The sequence below is a fragment of the Cryptomeria japonica genome, chromosome 3 (genome assembly GCF_030272615.1).
Source record: "Cryptomeria japonica chromosome 3, Sugi_1.0, whole genome shotgun sequence".
In the NCBI taxonomy this organism is placed as follows: domain Eukaryota; kingdom Viridiplantae; phylum Streptophyta; class Pinopsida; order Cupressales; family Cupressaceae; genus Cryptomeria; species Cryptomeria japonica.
The window spans coordinates 549,487,107-549,505,228 of NC_081407.1; the positions used below are offsets into that span (position 1 = coordinate 549,487,107).

The 18,122-nt window shown below is 36.1% G+C and overlaps 1 protein-coding gene across 1 annotated transcript in view; it reads right to left on the reverse strand.

Annotated features, from left to right (window-relative positions):
• LOC131077426 (TITAN-like protein) overlaps window positions 1-18,122 on the reverse strand; it is a 139,196-nt gene that overhangs the window by 17,567 nt on the left and 103,507 nt on the right. The window lies entirely within an intron of this gene.

The window sequence follows — 18,122 nt, forward strand, 5'->3', positions numbered from 1 at the left end:
ACAACAATGAGACTCAAGGGATTACTTTAATTCGATTAAGAAATCAGTTATGATATAGATGAACCTGCAGAGACACATTAAGCCATATACAGAATGTTCCCTACTAAACAATTATTGATTCACACCACTAGTCCAAAGATAATGCCATGGAGGCCTACCCAATAACCTAGATAGTAAATTTCCAGGTTATAAAAAACAAGCAAGTGGAAAAAAAGCAGCTGACTATTACAGATTCACGATACAAGGACTAAGCAGAATAATACTCTTCTATTCAAACTAAAAAGGTATAGTACATGTGTGCAAAGAACTAGAAAGCTGAGAATGAGGATGAGAGAATCATACAGAAAAACACGAAAGAGGTAGGTCCAATCAAGAGCAGTTACAGAATGGTTAAGAACCTTAAGAATCAACAGTTTGCCTTCCTGCTGATGTGCCAGTTTGTCTTTCAGATTTATGTTGTATGGGCTGATCTGCTAGTTTGACACCAACTAGCACGGATCCTAACTTGTGCCAAATCCCTCTATGTTATCCACCACCTGGGGAAACACCTGCTGAGTTGTGGAATGGAATGGCGATCTATAGCAAAGATGGTGCTAACCTGTACGGGGCTGTTTGTCAATCAAATCATAATTCAAATATTTTACCCCTTCTCCAAAACCAGGCCTTTAGTTACTTTTGTACCACTTAGCCTGATCAATATATTGTCCAACCTTGAGCACTTTGAATAACACACATAGTGTATTACAGGTGCATATAGTTGCAATTTCAACAATCAATCTTTTTAGCATTGTTTGAAGATGCTCAAGGTCCAAGTTTGATGGATGTTAAATTGTTGCTAGCTTGAGCAGAGGTAGAAAGTTTGGCTTGACGAGTCCCACTTTGACTACTGAATAAAGATCCAAGTACGGTGGTAGATCACGGATGAGAACATTTTCTCCAGCTGTGCACAACATTGCATAAGGAGCAAAACACAAAGACTTGATCTTTAAATGCGGAGACTGAGGATATGTCCATTGTCGATACAACCCCACATTATTACCCACCTTGAATTTTAGACCTGTACGATGCAGTGTGACACACGTAGTGCTTCTATCGTTGCTACTATTGTTAGTGTAAGAGGATCTGTTGAACCTGCTGTGGAACTTATTTGACGTCTCTCAAGAACCCCTCTACCTTTTGCTCTTTCTTCTCCTATGAGCACACTCACATGCTTGTTGGCATGCAGGAGGCGATGTCAAAGGGCAAGGGTAGCTGGAACCCATGAAACACATTGTCCTCTCTCAATTCTAACTTCCATATGTTTAAATTTTGATTATGAGAAAAGGAGCATGATTTTCATGTTATTGTGACTATTTGCAGGTGTTAGGAGCTTGCTTTACTTGCTGAAAAAGTTCCAATATCTTCATTTGGCCATGATAAACACTTGCACTTGACTAGATTTAAAGGCATGAGCAGCATAAGTTCACCCTTTTAAACCTTTCTACACTTTTGAGGGTTTATCCATGTCTATCTCATGTGTCCAGTCTCTTTGATGGTGTGTGTTGCATTCGTTGGATGTATTTCTACTTGTTTTCCATGTTTGTTTGCATAGTTTGATTTCCTAACTGAATTCTTAAACATAGTTAAGTTAATTTCAGTGCATGGGAGTACATGTAGAGTTGTCGAATTAATAAATCTGTAATTGGTGATTGTTTTAGAAGGTCCCTCTAAAATATTACAGATAAAGAGATATCAGATATCAAAGTAAGGTTTGTTATCCTTGAAAAAGTTGTCTGTGAGACTGATTAAAAAAGGCTATTCACTGGTTATACTTATGACTAGGTTAACTGGAAGTGATGATTTGGTTCTTTTTGAGCCTGAGATTGGTACAAGGGATTGGGATGAGGCAGCAAGATCCATAGTTGCAAAGAACTACGATAACTCACAAGAGTCACAAGTAGTTGTGAGCTAAAAATGCAAACAACTCACAATATTACTCAGCCCCAAGCAATACCTAAAACTCACCATGATTCTTTTGGGAAATCTCACCAAATACATAAAAAACAGCTAAACTCCCAACTAGGAGAAAATCGGCCAACAGGTAAAAGGCCGATTTCAGAACAGATATATATACTTTAAAGTTTCTTTGAGCACGTTTTTGGTAAATGACATATAGTAGATGCTTGACACGGATTTTTGTGTTGACAGATTGGTAAGAAGCTTCTTGTGTGCAAAGGCATTGTTTGATAGGAGGTTTTGTGTGTGCTGACAGTTTGGGCAACAGGTGGCTTTGTGTAACAACGTTTTAATCACCATTTGTGAGTCTTTTTTCTCAGGTCTGTTTCAATAACTGTTCATGGATATGTGGGAGTGGAATATCAGGAGTTTTAAGTTTTAACACTTAAACTTTGCCTACATTATTCTTTGGGCTCAGACCTGCTAACCACTCGGATTCAGTTTAATAAAATATTATTGTATTGTAATAGCAGAACTAGTATTGTAAATTTCTTATCTAATTTTGAATGGAAAGAATGGAAACCAGATAGAAACTCCAATTTTTTTCAGCATTTTTTAACCTTGAAAAATCCCTTAGCTTCTCAAATAGTTTGCAGATATAAAAATGTTTTTGTTTGTTTATTTATTTGATTAAAAACATGTGTGTACTTGGTCTTCATTAGATTATCTTATATTTGAATTCCCCCATCTAAAAGTACTGCATTCTGAAACTTGAAGTTCATATGAATCGAAAATTTAACTCATTTTCTGGTCTATGGTGTTGTATTAATTCTAATTTTGATCTATAAATGAAGGAAACCAATAATTTGTTCCATAAATCAGGTAATATGTGTAGTTTTGAAGATTTCTTTTAAAAACATATGTTTTTCACTACTGTGGAGTTTTCACTTTTTCTTTGGTTTTGCCGAGTCCCAAGTTTTTCAAATTTTGGGTCAGCTGAGTTATTGCCAAATCCAAGTTATTCAATGATGACAAGATCCATGGTGTAGTCAGCATTAAACGTCTATTGTTATTTCCGATAATATTGGTTATCTGCCAATGTATTAATTATTTGTATTAAGTGGGTTGTCACTCTCGGGTAGTTATGTGTCCATTGGTTGACGGTTGTGTTCCTCTCGGCAACTGTCAGGACATAAAGCTCTTCCTCTTTTAGACTATGTCGAGGCCTGATACAGAAAATCTCCAATTGGGAAGCTTAATGATTTTAATCTCTAAACCTTTACCATTTCTTGAAAATGGAAGTTTCCATTTGAATACCTTTTTATAGTGATTAGCAAAAATGCTATATGTTCCAGGCTTTGGTCATAAAGAACTAACTTCCCTTCAGATGAATCGGCTAGATTCCTATTTTGTTTAAGAGCAATAGGTCAGATTGCAACTTCGGTTGAAGTAGTTATATTTTATCAAAATGCTCAAGTTTTATATTAATACAGATCGTAATCTATTTTCTTCTAAGAATAGAATCTGTGAAACCAAGCACAGAATCTGTGAAACCAAGCACTTTGGGAACCTTGGATATGGAATCAAACCTTTTTAAAAAAAAGGCAATGACCTGACTATCAATTGACTATGGACGATCAGAACCATGTATGATTACTTTTATTCTTTTCCACTTGATAATGAGACCCTAGCAGAAGCTATCTGATGACTTCGGAAGAGAGACGCAGATGGTCCCATCAGCTAGAAAATAGTTGGAAGCACACCTTAATTGAGTCAACCAAAAACTCAACTAAGAAAGTGACCAAGGAAGAAAAGAGACAGAAGGTCAGAAAGACCTTCGACTTCTCACTCTGGGATACTCTCTCAATCCTTCTGATTTGATGATCAGGAAGAACCTACCATCGGTTATGATAGTGACTCTTAGATAAGAGAATGACTGTGTGATAACTAGCAAATGGAAAGTCAAAACTTGGGTTTGAGCAATATTAGTTAGATTAGTTGAGTATGTTAAGTATGAAAATCTAATCAGGTGAATTAAGCTAGAGAATAGTTAATCGTGGAGAACTTGAGGATATCAATAATTCTAGGAATGAATTGGATTAAATCCTTAACGTGGAAAAATAGATTTGAGTGGTCTGAAAAATGCCAAGCAGCTTTTGAGCTCCTCAAAGAGAAGTTGACCATGGCACCAATCCTAAAGGTACCAGTAGTGACTAATGCTTCAGGGGAAGGACTAGGCGGAGTTCTCATGCAGAACGGGCAGGTAATAGCATGAGTCTTGAAAGCTTAAAAACTATGAGCAGAATTATGCCCCACATGATCTGGAGCTCGCGGCAATAGATCATGCGCTACAAACGTGGCGTCACTATTTGCTAGGTAAACCATTCAAGCTTCGATCAGATCACCAGGGTTGAAATACATCTTCACTCAACCCAATCTTAATGCACGACAAAGACGGTGATTAGAAATAATCTCTGATTACGATTTTGAGATCAACTACATAAAGGGTAAAGAAAGCCGAGTGGCAGACGCATTGAATTGTTGACACCATATCAATGCCATTACTGCAGTACATACTGATTTCAGAAACCGTGTCCTACAACTGTTAGGAGGGGATAGATATTACGAGTAGGTAAAAGAAGCCCTACGACTTGATCCTCAGGATCCAAGGTGTGAAGGTTTCCAGATTGAAATTGATGGACTTCTAAGATATCAAGGTAGGATGTATATACCAGAGTCTTCCGAATTAAGAAGTTTAGTGTGGAAAGAAGTACACTCTGCACCCTACTCTGGACATCCAGGAGTTACTAAACTTCTAGCTGACGTCTGTTAATGCATGATAGCTTCGGTAAGATAAATGAAGTCTCTCATTCAATCATTTATCCTATTGATAATTATGATGAAAAACTTCAAGCTATTAATACTTCATTTGATAACCATTCTTCATTCATATATGATCAATCTACTTAGTTCGATTAAATGCTTAACTATCGATAATCATCCTATAGCATAGAATCCCGATTTAATATCGGTTACATTATTTGTGTTCACCGATTATTAAATCGGGCTAACCAATGCAATCCAATTTATATCGGTTAACATATTTAATAGTAAACAAATGATTATCGGATCAGCCAAACACCGATTAGTATCGGGTGTCAATATAAGCTTGCACCGATTGATATCGGGTTATGTATGCACCGATTAATATCGGGTGGCAAGGTAAATACACACCGATTGGTATCGGGCTATGAAGTTAAGCATACACCGATTGGTATCGGTTGTTAAGATAAACATACACCGATTGGTATCAGTTGTTAAACATACACCGTTTGTTATCACTACGATTAGCAAAGGGGCATGATCAAGTAATGTCTTGATCGGGCACGATCAAGTAATGTGTTGATCGGTCATGTCTAAAAGACATGACCGGTCAAGGCATTGCTTGATCGTACCCAGCTTGCATATATATATCAAATGACATTTGTGAGAAAGGACATCGAAATCAATAAATGCTCCTCTCACCTGCCATACTAAAGAAGATAGTCAGATTTATAATATAAATAGATAATACATAGAACAAGATAATATCAACTAGAATATAACTTGCATATTGAATGGAAAATTGAACATCATTTACAACATCAAACCTTTGTATTTCTGGAAAGGGATGAAAAAGGATGCCGCAAGGTTTGTGGCCAGTTGTTTTGAATGTCAGTGAGTTAAAGACGAACATCAACACCCAGTAGGGTTGTTACAACCCAACGCAATACCTGACTGGAAATGGTAGATAATCAACATGGACTTTGTCCAAGGATTGCCTATGTCTAGGAACAAGCATAATGCCATTCTAGTAGTGGTTGACAGATTAACCAAAGTAGCTCACTTTATTCCAGGCAACTTAACAGATGGAGCGCCTATCATAGCCTATAAATTTGTACAAGAAATATTCCGGTTACATGGGGTACCAGAGAAAATAATCTCAGATAAGGATGCCAGAATGACATCCAGATTTTGGCAAACTCTATTTACAGCCTTAGGAACTCAGTTGAACATTAGCTCTGCATATCACCCTAAAACAGATTGTCAGACTGTTAATTTTAACACTTTTAGATTGATATAAACTCGGAATTTATATTTAGTTTCTAATTAGTTTGATTAGCTGAAAGAATTTAGAAATTAGTGACAACATAGAAATGAACAAAATGAGAACAAGACACGGTTACCCTTGGAAAACCTCCAAGGAGGAAAAACCCAGCCAGAAAAGATCCTCAGATCTGATTATGGATTATAGTCATGTAATCATTACAACACTTATCTCAAGTATTTGAAGATGCAGACGTTGTTGTCACAAGAAGGATGGCAGATTGAGGTAGCTGCCTTCAAGATTAGCTTGCTGTCACATGAATGATGGTTGTTGTCACTTCGTTGATGTTTGCTGCCCCTTTAACCTAGATTGCAGAACTTCAAGAAGGGTTTGTTGTGCTTTCAAGGAATTCGCTGTGCATCCACAAAAGTTTGCTGACTCCTAATGATGATTCACAAATTTCTGAATGTGCTTTGCCAAACCTAGAGGTGCTCTATTGTAGTGTACCGAAGTATGGATATGTCAGCTTCTTTAACCTTCCGAGTCAATAGAGGTATATTTCGCATGGAGAGATGATGAATAAATAACAATAAGGTTTGACAATTACTTATATGTGGAGCAAAGCCTTTAGATAGGTCGGCTTTCCTTATAATTATCTTTAATTATATTTTTCCCTTTTAGCAATTGCCTTGTGAATAGGGTCGGCCCTATTTTATCAACACGTTGAGTATGAGGCGTGGGGTTTAAGTTGTGTGGCGTGAGGTTTAATGTTGCCGTGAGGTATAGGGCCCTGCCCTACATGTTTGAGGAAAGGGGGCTAGCCCTTTGGGCGGATTCCAATGTTGCCCAAGGCAATTGGAATCCGCCATTCCCTAATTAAAATCAACACAGACAAAAAGAGTCAATCAGGTTTTAGAGGACCTTTTAAGAATGTACTGCATGGATCAGCAGTACAAATGGGAAGATTATCTTCCCTTGGTTGAATTTGCCTACAACAATTCCTATTGGTCATCCATTAAGATGGCACCCTTCGAAGCACTATATGGAAGGAGGTGTAGAACTCCTATCAGCTAGGATAAGCTGGAAGATAGGACAACCCTCGGTCCATAAATGCTCTCAGAAATGGAAGAGCAAGTAAGGCTAATCAAAAAAAGGTTAGCAGAAGCTAACAATCGGCAGAAAAGCTTTGCATATGCAAAGCGTACTCCCAGATAGTTTGTGGTGGGAGAGAAAGTGCTTCTATGGGTAAAACCTAACAAGAGTACCATAAAATTTGGAAAGTTTTCCAAACTAGTACCACGATATGTAGGACCCTTTGAAGTATTGGAGATCATCAACCTGGTCGCCTATAGAATTGCTCTCCCACCAAGTCTTACCCGATTGCATGATGTATTTCATGTTTCTTATCTGAAAAAGTATGTATCCGATTTTGTACACATGATTGATTGGAACTCCTTACAAGTACAGAACCTAGGGGTGGTCATGATCGAGCTAATCAGGGTGCTTGAGGTACGTAAACAACGCTTACGTAATAGAGAAGTCACTCAATGCAAGGTCCAGTGGGATCAGTACACTGAGGACAGTGCCACCTGGGAAGATTATAATGAGATCCATCAACGATTCTCTCATTTGTTTAATGTTTTCAATAGTTGAACTTGATTATTTTAATGTTGGATAAACAATGTTAAATTCATGTTTTCAAATGATACTTTAAATCATCGAGGACGATGATTCACAAGGGGAAGGATATGTTACATCCCATTTGTGCCCTAGTTGTTTTTATGCTACATTTACGCCATGTTGTTTGTGCCCTAGTTGTTTTATGCTATATTATGCGATGTTAATCGTGCCCTAGGTGTTTCATGTTATAATTGAATGATGATTCCCTATATGGTATTTGTGCTCAATACAATGAAATGATGACTCACAACTTTTAAATTGATGTTTTGATATTTAACATGATGACATTTAAGATGTTTTATTTTTGTTGATAATATTTTTGAAATGTCAGAGTTAAGACAAGATTTCAGGCTAACTGTTTGAACGGGCCAAGTGTGTGCAGGAGTTCTTCATCCTCCGAGAAGGGAGGGGAAGTATCATCAGGTCGGGAGGTAAATAAAAGAGAACTCATGCCATCTAGAAACCCTAATCGTAAGTTGAGTCAAGTCGTCTCATGTTGACCATGTTTTCGCCAATTGAATGTGTCAAGTAACCCTAATTTGGTCTGTATAGGAGTTTTTAGGGTTTCACGACTCTAAGTCGTAGATTGGATTCCAAGTTAACTTATTATTATTTTAATTATGAAATTTAATCATTTTTATCACTCATGTTTTAATAAAATTTATACATGTTTATATTAGTATATATATTATATATGTATACTCTCATATATAAGTACGTATATGTATGTATCGAGGACATTAATGAATATGTACATATAAGTGCTTATATAGAGAAATACGTGTATAATATATATGTATAAAAATATAAATATTACTTCACACCCTTTTATCGTATAATATTGGCATTAAATATTTTGACCAATCCTTTGATATGGTCTTTTATAAAATTCATAAATGGGTGCAAGTCCAATGTAATTTTTAAACACCAAATATATGTACCTTTTTTATATGAATAAAAGTTTTCTTTGAAAGCTTATCTTATTTAATTTATTAAGACTTTATATGAGGGCAACGGCATAAAGCCATATATTGAATGGTGGAATATGAATGAAAAATAAATGATTTGAACACAAACATTAGCAGGCATAAACATGGTGTGGGATTGAGACGACCGTAGTGGCAAAGCAGTACAAACGACATGTATTTCATTTGACTTGAGGTTCATTCAAAATGGAATGAATTGAGCCGAAATATTTAGACCCGATTCTTCTAGAAGAAAAAAAAAAATTAAAGGCATTAAGCGTGATCATTTTTATCTTCCGCGCAAAGTTAAGGGCATGGAATTGGCGTGGGAAGGAGGAATGAAATTCATGTGAAAGCAAAAGAGATTAGGGCGAAATTGTAAAAACCATCTGATTTCATGAGAGGTATATAATTTATATTGGGGAGAACAAGAAAATACTTCCTTCGGCAGCCATGTTTGGTTTTGGGAAATACGGCTTTGTAACTGTTCTGAAATGTGTTTTGGAATATAGCTGAAGTCTTCTCATAGCAGCTTAGCAGGAACCCACGGGAGTTAAGGAACAGCACAAAGAACCCCCTTCTAGTCATATCTTCTCCACTTTTATCAGGTCATGTAGCTTATACCCAAGCCTAGCAAGGCTTTGTGCAAACATTCTTTTCTTGAGTTTAAATTTTGAAAGGAAAAGGATTGAAGGAAAGTGTTTAAAATTCAATATGACTGTGTATTAAGCAAATGGCAGAATGATAGAAGTAAATTTCTAAAGCTATACTAAGTATGGCTGTAAGTTTAATTTTTAGAGACAAAGAAATGCATGCACTTGATGTATACGTACTCGTAGTAAGCAATTACTAATGGCAATTTGTTTAAGGAATTTACCATAGCATACTAGATAATGACTAGTGGAGATATGAAGAATATACCACACTGTTCATTATGCAGTATGGCTGTGTATGATTCCATGGACAGTAGGAAAATGTTCACACTGTATGGTATGGCTGTGATTTATGCTTGCTGGAAGTTGGAGAAGTTTACATTCATAGTGCTATTAAACGTATAGCTGTGTCTTCTTTCTTGTTGACATAAAGAAATATATATGCACATGATGTAAATACACAGCATGGTTGTTCATCCACAGTATGGCAGAATCTAGTTCTTAATGGAAGGGGAAAATTATCCAACAGCAGGGTTAAGCTACAATTTAGTCATATAATTACATATTCACACACACACACACACGTGTGTGTGTGTATAAATGATTGTGAATTATAGCCTGAAAATGATGGTATCGTTGTAAGGATATGCAGAATAATACCACTCAGAATTGAGGGTATGCATACCAAGAAAACTTGTATTATGGAGAATTCATCTTCTTATTTTGAGCTGTCTCAGAATTAACCAAAACAGAAAAATATTACAGTTGTGAGGCTGATTATACAAACTGAGGTTAACCTTCACTAGCATGTGAATGAAACTAAACCCTAGCTTGGGAAATAAAAATGGGTAAGAGCAGAACAGCAGTATCCGTAATGCAGTTCACATTTCTTTTTCTTTTTTTAAATACACTCAGATATTGCAATGACAGCAGAGACATGTCATGCATGACATTCAGTCAAAACTTAAAGAGTAATGGGAAGCTAGCAGCTCTTAAGCCATTTTACCTTTCCTAATCTAGGGGTTAGTTATAATTCTTAATACTTTATGCAATGATTTATGAGAAGAATAAAACAAAAACTTCATATGAGAATTTAGTGTTGTTAACTAGAATCATGTAACACTATTGTGAGAGAATGAGTCTCTATGTGAGTACAGATATGGTCAACTATAAGCTTAAACTTACTTTTTACAAGACTTATGCCCTAGAACCCTAAGTTGCAGCCGAGAAGGGTGGAACATTGACTTCACACTTATGCCTAATTGCAGCTATTTGAAAACCTTTGGCCAAGGAGGTGCTCATACCAAAGCGTCAATTAAGATGGTTAATTTATCTTCAGTTTGTTAAGAAACGATAGGCAAGAGTAGCATTTCAGTGCTCATTAATGCAGTTGGGCATAATAAATACTACAGGTGCACTTAGAAATTTAGTAAACAATGCCTTAGTGCGAAAAGATTTGATAAACAAGGGAGCTTATAGCACTTCTCAATGCAGATTGTCATATGTATAGAAATACATAGCTTCACTGCTTCCTAATGCAGTTTGGCATTCATACAAAAATATATAGTTTCACTAGACGGTACAATAGTAGCATGAATGCTCATACAACATATAGAACATAGAAGCTAATACTGATGAGGGAGATAGCAGCCTATGGTCTATCTCATCTTTTCCGCACTAAGGTAAGTACATCGGTTTAAACCATGCTTCAATGAAACCTAGAAGGGAACAATTTACATCTAAAATAAAATAAGGCCTTAACCTCAAGATGAGGTAGAATACCGGCCGATACAATCAACTACGCTAGACTATGGAGAACTATTGACTGTTTTGATATTTCATGTTATATTCATGTGTGATTACTCATTTGCAACTCAATGTTAGCTACTAGTTAATAAAGGCCAAGTATGGGCTACTTCTCATGTGTAAACAGTATTGAGACTGTGTGAAATGTGAACTATTCAACTGTTTTACTTAAGACTGGTAAATTTGTACAAAACATTGGTTCATTAAAAGAGAGACAGTGGATTCTGCATATTCATTAAGCGGATTCATTCTTGTACTCATGAGAGAACAGGTTGCTAGCTCAAGGGCACAAGTATGAACTCCGTATTGAATTAATCTAGAGTTTTGTCAAAGAAAGGCTACATTATAAGAGTATAAGTCATCTCGAGTTTGTAGTCCAGCATGTGAAATTTGGTTCCAATCATAAATGACAGCCAATGAGCATCATAGAGTCAGTATGCAGTAGGCATAGAGACAGACATGATGACTTGGACACCTTTGGGAATGTAATTCGACTGAGTAGGGTGATGAACAATGACTTCAAGAAATAGTGAGATTGCAATTACACTAAAACCTTCAGCCAAGGCGATGTTACTTCCGTAAGCGTCAACCAATTTGTTAATTCTGATACAAAATCCAATTAGAGGTCATACTAGTTAGGGGTAGCCTATGGTGTATGACCGACTAGGGATCTGTGTAGGATTATACATCAGTCTCAGATGGCATGAATTCAACTTTCTGTTACCTCCCTGCGAAGGGTTGGGCCAATCCAATCGGATATGGCACGGGGGACTAGCAAGTCTGTGGTTGGGCGGAAAAGCGCCCTGATAATACTTTCCCTCCTCTGTTGAGACATGGACCAGCTAGGACTCGAACCTAGGACCTTCCATACGCTGCTAGAGTGCTCTACCACTGAGCTACTGGCCCCTCTTGGACCAGTCCACCGTTGGTCCAGGTGTGGCTTATTTCCAACACCAACACCCCCCCTTAAGCCACACCTCTCGTGTGCTTGGGGCTCCTAGCCTGGACCAAATTTGGATTGGGTTCTAATTTAGATCTTTTCTCCTTAGGGATGTGAATGTAAACAGGACAGCCAAAAATTCTTAAGTGACCTATGTCGGGTTTGATTCCTGTGAATGCTTTTTCAGGAGTTTTGTTATCAAGAAAGGAATGTGGACATCTGTTTTGGATATACACAGCAGCACTAGAGGCTTCGGCCCAGAATGAGGTATGAAGGTTCTAGTCATGCATCATGGCTTTGGCTACTTCTACTATAGTTCTGTTTTTCCTTTCTGCTACCCCATTTTGTTGAGGGTTGTAAGGAACAATGAACTCCCTCTAAATCCCAACATTATTACAAAAAAATTTAAAGTTTTCAGAGATGTATTCCCCCCCATTATCTGATCTAAGGGTCTTTATACTTTTACTTGATATATTTTTTACTAAAACCTTGAATTCCTTAAACCTTTAAAGGACTTCATCAGACTCTTTACACTTAAGAAAATATATCCACGTCTTCCTAGAATAATCATCTACAAAAATAACATAATACAAAAAACCTCCTAAGGAGGGTACTGACATAGGTCCACATAAATCAGAATGAACAATTTCTAATACATTTTTGGATTTACTTTCACTATTATGAAATGTGCCCTTGGTATTCTTCCCTAAGGCACACCCTTTGCAGATTCCTTCATGTTCTTGAGTCATCTTAGCTCCTAGCCTAGATCAGATTTGATATGTGAGTAGTTTTAAATTTATTTCTATTACTTAGTTCACAACTAAGCTATATGACTATGAACTCTATGTGCAGGTTGCTGCATATATGAGGAGAACACAACTTAATTCACAAAGTATTTGCTGGACTGCAAATGAAGGAGATTGATGTCTTATTGGCTTGCAATTTCGATTTATGTACTTACCTTTAGAATCGAAATCTATCATGATATATATAACACGGTTTGGGCATGTCGATGAATAGACATGCCTCCACGTACGTGGAGACATGTCGATGAATCGAGATGCCTCTCTAAATACCAATTCACATAACCATTTGTTGGCAAGATAACGATTCACATAATCGTTTGTTATTATTAACAGCAGATAATGATTCACATAATTGTTGGTTATTATTAACAGCAAGTAACGATTCACATAATCGTTTTGATATGAAGATCGGCTATAGTCGATTCAAACAGCGATTAATAATATCGAACTGTTTAATGTGGATGATCGATTTATATTGATCATTCCATTTGATCAATATAATCGACACTTATGTTCATTTAGCAAATGATAAATAATTCGGTGCTCATATTCAATTTGGTATAAACAACGTGATTATAAATTCAATTTAATCACTAGATTAATATAATCGATATTACTTATCAATTCAACATGAATTTAATCTCATTGATTTATCAACAGCATGATTAATGATTTAATATTCCAATCATTATGTATATATAAATATTCATATATATAATAATAATAAGAGCACTTATTATTTATTACATATATTAATATGTATATATACATATTAACAAATCATTAATCATGCTGATGGTATAATCAGCATTACTTATACATATGATTTGATGAGATTACTCCGACCGAAGCTATAAATCATCAACATCCTCAATGGTCTATTGGTAAAATTATGAAAGATTAGAATTTTGGCATCTCGAAATGTATCTTCTAAACCTCTTTGTACATTTAATTTGAAATGTTAATTTTTCATTGTATCAATTATTATGCGCATAGCATAGATCTCTGTTCAATTCAAGTTTCAGTTCAATGTTGTAAACGAAAAAGAAAAAAAAGTTGCAAGTTTTTCCTTCCTTTTCTGCTTCAAAGATGTAAAAGTTGTAAATTTATTTTGCATAGGTTATTGCATGTTACACAAGGGAACTGAATTTGAACAAGGAGAGTCATCTTCTAGCAGATACAATGATTTTTTCAAGACTGGGGCAAAGATAGACATACAATACTATGACAAAGAAGTGATGTCATGGATTTACCCAACCAAAAAATTCTATTTAACCTAGCACAAGTTGACTCCCCACCCATAAATCTCATTTGGTAGACTCGATATATCCAGACATGATTTCACATGGCATGAAAGCTATGCTTATTTCTTATAAAATCATAATGTGCCACCAATCTTTAAGTGGGAGGTCTTCAGGGGCTGCTTAAGAAGCATCTGTACACCATTTGTTCTGAGGAAAAGCAACATGCAATATCACTATTTTAGACAAAGGCAGGCCAAAGTGCACTAGAGGTTTAGAAAGAAAGTGGTTCAATCGGACAAGAATGTCATAGAACAGCAATTTCTTATGCAATATAAAAAGGGCCATTTGGGCACCTCAAAAGGTTTGATTTAATGACCAAACTGAAAGATGTAGATGAAGCATGTACACAAGCACATTAGCTGGAGTTAGACAAGAAAAGAAGCACTTTGTACTTTTGAAAAGAGCAAAGGACAGCAGTAAGTTGGTGAGCAACACAAAGGAAAGGACAAGTGGAAAGGCAAAAAGAATGCCCTTACTACTGTCACTAGAAAGGGCAAGAAAAAGGACTAATGTTGTTGTACTCATTATGAAAGAGATGTCCACAAGTAAGAGACTTGTTGGAAGTTGCATCTGTAGTTGGCTCCTTCAAGAAACAAGATGAAGAAGATCACAAATGTTATATATGTAAAGAAAGGTACAGAGACAGATTGCACCTCTGAGATTGATGAGTGATTGTCATGTGACACGATTCAAAAAGTTATGTGTATGGTTAATGGCGGGTCTCAAAGTAAAGAAAAACCAACCAAACTCTTCTACATCAAGATACAAGTGAAGGGGGAAAAGGAAGATGTTCTTTTTAATGCATGCAAATCTGATTTCACAAAAGCTGGTTGGCAAGCTTGGTTTGAAAACTGAAAACCTTAATTCTTGGGATGCTATGTAATGTCCCCTTTTTCAAACTAAGAAAATAATTTAATAATTAAACTTAAGTTGCCTAAAAAGTCATTTTAATTTTATAAAAAGACAGCTTATATTTTATTATTAAATTATAAAGTACCTCTAAATAAAATTATAAAGTGTTTTTAAAAAGAGGGCCTAATTTGATGTTGCTAGGCCATGGGGCAAAACGAAATAAGTAAATTAAAATGAAAAAACAAAATTCTAGAGACTTCTTCTAGAAGATTAAAATCAGCAAATAGGTGATTATAAAAAGAGTTGAGCTTAAGGAAAATCACTCGTTGTTAACCCTTTTTAGAAGATTGAGCATATGATGTTCATCTTTGGACAAAGGACGAAAACCCTCTTGGTAACGAAATTAGAGTACAAAAAACCTCTTATTCAACAGAGACAATTCCATGCACAGATTGCATTTGCATGGAAAATCAGTTCAGAAGTATATTTAAGATCTCAAAAGATTGTGTTGAAGATCCAAAGATTTTCAGTTTTCAGTTGGTTTATGGATTTTCAACTTTCCATCATTTTGGTTTTTACAGAATAATTTTCAAATTGGTATTTGCCGTAACAGATATTCCAACTCAAGGAATTTTGGAATATTATTATTTATTTAAGTACCAACTATTACTTAGCTGTATCCCTTGGTGGCTACCATATTGTTTTAATTAGTATTGATTTCCTTCATAAGAAAAAATGTTGAATCATATTGAAGGGCTATACCATTATATTAAATTATTAATATTACTAAAAACTTATTTGATATCAGCCGTACAAGTTTGGAAACTCTTTTGTTGCGTTAGAAAGCCCTACTAACTATTATTGGAATTTGCAACCATACCATTTATAAAGTCTGATCACAGCTTTTGAAGGTTTAGAGACTGCCTTACAAAAGAAAGCAAGAAAATAATATAAAAGGTGGGCGCCATACAATTTAAGGAGTCTTATTATGATGGCTTTTCACCTGCTTGGGTGGTGACAAAGGAAAGGCAGGTCAAATAAATTTAATGTCTTAACTTATTTCTTTTTTCTGCCATACTTTATCAAATGTAGATAGGAGGATATGAAAGGTCCCACAACATTTTTCTAGTTGTAACTTCTTAAGTTTATATTCTCTTTAGTATGGTGCCATACACTTTCAAATGGACCATACATTCTCAAAAGGAATTAATAATATTTGACTACCATACCCCTTCAAGAAGGAATTGCAATAAGATTGTTTTTGGGCTCCAAGGTTCAGTTTCAGCTTTCAGAGGGATTTGATTATTTACAGCTGCTTGAGTTTATTCTTGATCAACAATACAACTCTTAATTCCTCCAGCCATATTTCAGATTATAGTGGTATCATTTGAGAAATTTACTCTTGTTCAAACCTGAGTATGGTGCATGTTATAGCTGCAATTGACAACTTTCTAACTTTTTGGCCAATTTAGAGATAGGGCATGTGCTACCAATTTTCATGTTTTTTCTTTACCAGGCAGAATACATTACCGCGTGCACCTGGCAGTCTTTTGCCAGTTTTCAGATGTCCGCAACTTTTCTGGTTCGGTAGGGTTATGGCATGCTTGGGGATCAAGATGTCCATTTTGAATTTAGGTCATTTCTGGTCAGTCACCTACAAATGCATGTCAGTAGTCTAAAAATCCTCTTTTTATGTTTTCAAACTCTGTACTATTACAGTATGTGCCTTGGTTTTTGTCTCTACTTTTGCTGGAGCGTATCTGAACATTGCCTGGACACTTTCAGATATGACAATCTCCTGTCTTCAGCATAGCATTATGGAATACTCCTGATGCCTGAAATCAGGAACAAAATAAGCTAGCCTTTGTGCAATATGCCCAACCATTAGCCTTTCCAACAGTTCTACCTAAGCTCAACAAAAGCTATTGGTGAAATAATAACTACATCCACAGGAAGAATGATCACTTTTCCACAAAGGTGTCCTTGAAACCTATAATATCCTGTTCTTTTTCTTTAATTGCCTCACTCAGCTCTGCACCTTTCAATATTAGTTTGCATTCATCCTCAGTGACAAGGGGTTCACATAAAGTCTGTCACTTCTGTCTTATTATGGGCAACCATGCTATTAGGGGTGATTTCAGTAAGAAGTAAAAGAGCCTACTGTCATGAATCCATTGTTGATTTAGCAAAAAAAAAAGTCCAGTATTTTAAATTTTTAAGTCAAAAAAAAAAGACAAGCAAAGAATTTTGTATGGGTGCAACAAGGCCTACCCATGTCCAAGAGAGGGTGTGACTGATTGTTCATGGTGGTGAAGCGATTCAGCAAGATATACGTGCTTATGCCTAGCAAAGCAGCAGAAATGTTTTTCACTCATGGATTTGTTTAGGTCTTCCGGAAAGTATAATATCAAATCATGATGCGAGGCTCTTGAGGAAGTTTTGCTACACTTTAAAAGAAGATGGACAGCTCGTTAAAGCCTTCTACCACTTTACATCCCCAAACAGATGGGCAAATGGAAGTGGTGAACCACACGTTGGTGTATCTCTTGAGGAAATTTGACATATACACAGCACTCAAACAACCGCACAGTTCATACCTTAACTGGTCTGTCACCATTGAAGAATGTTATAGTTACTTGCCAATGTGGGATTCAGAGGTCCATAAATCCAAGCAGGTTCATTTATAAGATACGGCAAATAAATCTCTGATTTCAGGAGTGTCATGTCCCCGCCTATCAACAACTTCTAGTTCTAACCCATCGTCTAGCAGAAAGAAAACAGAAGTAAACAAATAAAAAGACACCATGAATCAGACAATCATCTCATTTATGAGACTTCACAATTTTCTGAGATTTTAGATACCAGAAATTAATGTATTCTGCAAGAGGCAGCCACGCTTATCCCACTTTGCACTGATGCATATACTTAAGCGATAAGATACAAGGGTATGTTTTTATTAATGCATGAATTATTAAAGGAGAACGATTATATCAAGGCAGCCGCAGGTCATTAGTTAATAGGTATGGGTGTTGGGGAAATATTTTTATTTAGTTAACTCACAGCCTGACAGCAGTTTAGTCAACAAGGGGCAATG